The 4702-nt window shown below is 40.4% G+C and overlaps 1 pseudogene; it reads left to right on the top strand.

The window, feature by feature from the left end:
* The first annotated feature begins 246 nt into the window (after positions 1 to 246).
* LOC148774128 (endogenous retrovirus group PABLB member 1 Env polyprotein-like) lies at positions 247 to 1798 on the top strand (annotated as a pseudogene).
* Positions 1799 to 4702: the final 2904 nt, after the last annotated feature.

The raw sequence follows: 4702 nt of genomic DNA, 5'->3' as shown, positions 1-4702 counted from the left end.
TGAGTCAGCTCGTCGCATGAGGTGGCCAAAGTATTGGAGTTTCAGCTTTAGCATCAGTCCTTCCAATGAACACCCAGGGTTGATCTCCTTTAGAATGGACTGGGTGGATCTCCTTGCAGTCCAAGGGACTCTCAAGAGTCTTCTCCAGCACCACAGTTCAAAAGGATCAATTCTTCGGCTACCAGGAAGTTAACTCCTGACCCGGCCTGTGAGTAAAACAAGCCAGTATTTGAGCCAGGAACCGAGATGGGCCTGAGAATATATGTGGGCTTGCTTCTGCTCACTCCAGAAGTCCTGAGTCTGCCATTTGACCCTCAAGACAATGCCTTCCTGTCCTGGGCTCACTCCTATGCCTCATTCCACAATCAACATAATTGCTGGGTCTGCAGGGTGCTCTCCCCACTCATCAATTGAAGACTTCCCATGGTGGGTTTCTCCACTTCAAGGAAGAGATTTTCTTCAACTCTGTGATGACATTTAGCAATCCTAAGATGGACTGGTATAATATATTGTACCTTAACTATGGACATAATGTGACTTTTGATTTTAACTTGGTTTAATGACTACTTTGCTGCACTGCTGCTGCTGCTAAGTCACTTCAGTCATGTCCAACTCTTTGCTACCCCATAGACAGCAGCCTACCACGCTCCTCCATCTACGGGATTTTCCAGGCAAGAGTACTAGAGTGGAGTGCCATTGCCTTCTCCATTTTGCTGCACATAAGAAGGTAAATGGGTCTAGATCTGGTGGTTTTCTACCTGATGTTTATCAAATATGGGATGAGGTCATATGACTAACTCCTAAAAAGAGATGCCTATGATGTAATACTTCCATATACTAGAAACAAATAAAGCCATCCCCAGAAGTTAGTCGACAACTTAATTATAATGATTGGAAACAACTGGGATTTTTGCCTCGAGAAGTATACAGTACAATCATTCTTGTGTTTTCCAATCCCAATTTAGGTCCTCCTTTTGCCTGGCCAGGAACTGATTGGGACTGGATCCCTTAGTCACACTGGCTTGCTCCAAACTGGCTCTACTGGATATATGGCTCTTACCTATGGGCGTGGCTTCCCCTGGCTGGATAGGGAGATGCACTGGTCTAACTTTTACTCATGACCTCATATTTTCAGAGCTTCCAGAGAAGCGTACTGAACTGCAGCACCTTAAAACGCACTGGGCAAGGTTTGTATTTCACTGGTATGATTATCTGGCTGCAATATTCATTCCCTCTCTGGGAACCACAAATATTATGCTGCAAGTTGATGTTCTGACTAACTTTACTCAACAGGCTTTACAAGATTCTCAAAAAGCTATTTCAGCCCTTAACGCTGAACAAATACAAATTAGAAAGGTGGTTTTACAAAACAGATTGGCCTTAGATATTCTAACAGCTGCACAAGGAGGAACTTGTGCCATTATTCATACCCAATGTTGTACACATATACCAGGAAAGGGCACTAATGTTACTCACTTTACTAAATACATGAACACAATCATTCAGGCTATGGATACTCCTGAAGCCTGTCACCTCACTTTGAAAAACGTTAACTAGCTCCCCATGGTGGAGAACCGTCTTAATTGTAATAATTCTAATTGTTCTGTTTTTATTCTTTGCTCCCTACATCTGTCAGTGTGTAACTGGAATTGTTTCTAATGGTCTGAAAGCTTTTAGTTTACAAATGGTTGTCCAGGCTCCTATGAGTGCCACAGCCTCCTCCAACTATTACATGAGGCCCCTGGATCAGAGACCCTCCACAAGAGGGTTAGGAGAATATGTTGCCTCAACAATTTAGGGACAAAGCCCCTCAACAGCAGGAAGTAGTTATGGAATGAAAATGACACCCCTTTCCCTTGGCAACATAATTCTCCTAAAAGAAAAGAGGGGAATGAGAGAGTCAATTCCTAGGCAAGTTGATAAGAAGTCCAGGGTCCCTAAGGAGAAGAAAGGGGTCTGGGGCTGTCAAGGAGGAGATAAGGGTCTGGCATTCTCAAGGAGGAGGAAAGGACCAACGTTTTTTTCTACATTCCTTAGTAGGGATTATATAACAATAATGTATCCTGCTTGAGGACACATTTCTCCTCCCTGAAAGCCTTCTGACTAAGTTTGTTATCTTAAAATGTGTATCGTGGGAGTCGGTCTAGTAAGATCCTTACAACCTTGAGACATTCTTTTGATTTATTGTAATAACCAATTAAAAAACTGTATAACTCCCTTGCTAACACTAGCAAGGGGGGGACTCTCCATCCCCCTTCTGATGTCTATGTCAGAAGTTTTCTCTGTTCCTTTTTCACTTTAATAAAACTGTGCTACAGAAAAACTCTTGAGTGATCAAGCCTGGTCCCTGTTCCCAAAGCTAAATCTTCTTCTTCAGAGATCAAGAATCCAATACTGTTCACCGTAAGCTATCAAAACCATGGAGTTTTTAGAGTTTACATAAAGGATCCCAGTACAGAAATTTTAAAGATATTCAAAGATTTGTATTGGTGGCTGGAGTTCGTTTTTAGAAAGTAATGGCAATGCTGGCATGACAGAGTGAAGGAAAAGGCTGAGGAGAAAAACAAGTTTGTCCAAAGGCTGAGAAACACAGAAGACTTGGACAACTATTTAGAGAGAGTAGTGCTTCATAGTATGGACTTCATATCAGAAACCAGTCTTATAATCAGGGTCTGATACGAGATCTATTATATCAAAGGATTTGTTTACATTCTATGAAATTTAGTTAACTTAGCAGTAATATAAAATTAATATTACCTTTCTCATAAGAGTCTTGTTAGATATGGTAATATATGTGATGCATATGATATTAGGTTAGTTTACTTGGTACACTTTTCGGTTGGTGGAAGTTTGTTTTTTGGGTTTTTTTTTTTTTTTTTGCTTTTGAGATAGGGTAGAAGGGAACACTGATGTTTGTCCTTCTAGAGAGATTTCCTCCAGTGAGCGTGCTTTCATGGAAGCCTTTCATCTTTTCAATTTTGATCTTTATTATGTATATGCCAGGGTAGAGAAAGCTGTAAAACCTCTCTGCCCTACATTACATCCATTTCAAGATTTAGATCAGAGGCTGGAGGAAGACCCAGAATGCTCAGATATATGGATGATGTAATGCTGACATAAATAATAAATTCACTGGCTAGAAGAATGAACAGGCAAGACAAATAAGCATTTTAAAAGAAGAGGAGAAAAAATACTGACACCTAATAGAAATTGAAGTAAATGTTGGTATTTTATTCCCATCTCCTCAAAAAAACTACACATGCACAAGATAGAGGATATAAATTTATGTGAAAATACTTGTGTATAGAAACTGACCACAAGATCTTTCTATGGAGCCATCACCACCCATTACCACAATGTGTGTGCTGTGCTAAGTCGCTTCAGTCATGTCTGACTCTTTGCGAACCTATGGACTGCAGCCCACCAGGCTCCTCTGTCCGTGGGATTCTCTAGGCCAGAATACTGGAGTGGGGTTCCATTTCCTTCTCCAGGGCATCTTCCCAACCCAGGGATCAAGCCCATGTCTTATGTCTCCTGCATTGGCAGGCAGTTTCTTTACCACTGCTGCTGCTAAGTCGCTTCAGTCGTGTTCAACTCTGTGCAACCCCAGAGACAGCAGCCCACCAGGCTCCCCCCAGAAGCTACCCAAAACTCCCTAATCATCTTAGAATTGTTGCTTTTCTGTACTATGCCTTGAGGGCAATTTGTCCTGCCATATCTACTGACTCTTACTTTTATCTCTTTTAAATTAGGATAGGTGAGATTTTAAGTATACAAGGAGCTGTCTTAGCTGCTTTCTCCTCTCCTAAAATATCCTTGAGGCTGGAGGAGCAAGAACTGGGAAAAGTATGTACCAGATAGAGTCAGAGAAACCTGTGTTTGAATTCATATATGAACATATATATGCACATCGATTCAGGATCTCTCATACGCCAGCTGTGGTGCTTTGGGCAAGTTATGAAACCTCCAAACCTCAGTTTTTGTCCTCTGTAAATGGAGGTGATAATACCTGCCCCACAGGATTTTCAGGAGTAGCATATTGATGTATTTCAAGATTTCAGTAAGCACTTTATACTTCTCTCCATTCACTCTCTTTCACAGAAGGCAGCTGCTGAGATTATAAATCAGTTTACTGTTAATTCCACTTCTTTCACTGATTTAGTATTCTATTTATTTAAGGTCATTATTTTTGAAAGAAGAGATGTGCATTGTTCTTATCAAGGGAGAAAATACCTTAAGGTTAGCTTACTTTGAAATCTTGAGTCTCAATGTAAATGCTATATTGAGGCTATAAATAATAAGTGTAAGGAAAAACTTGACTAAGATAGTGAAAGGTAAGGACCCCAGATATAGTGTGGTTGAAGAACAAGATAGAGTGGAAAAATGAAAATGCAGGATGGAGCTGGACACAAGGATTATCTTCAAATACTTGTGTGAATATCATGCAGAAGAGAAAGTTTATTGATGCTAAGGGCAGAAGTAAGATCCAAGAGTGGGAGTTACCAAGAAACTTCTTTGGGTTTACAATAAACAAGACTTATTTACTGTAGTGAGAATTTGGAGCTGATAAAACAGCAATTTAAAAAAAAAATGTTAAATACATATTGTAGCAATGTCCCTGCACTGAGTGAAGCTAAATGAGCTGGAGTTGATGGTATTAAGTGTAGTCACTCAGTCATGTCTGACCATTTTTACCCTTTGG

Source organism: Moschus berezovskii, chromosome 23, assembly GCF_049115385.1.
Source record: "Moschus berezovskii isolate FMDL1 chromosome 23, NW_MosBer_1.0, whole genome shotgun sequence".
Classification (NCBI taxonomy): domain Eukaryota; kingdom Metazoa; phylum Chordata; class Mammalia; order Artiodactyla; family Moschidae; genus Moschus; species Moschus berezovskii.
This window is presented reverse-complemented; position numbering and strand designations above follow the sequence as displayed.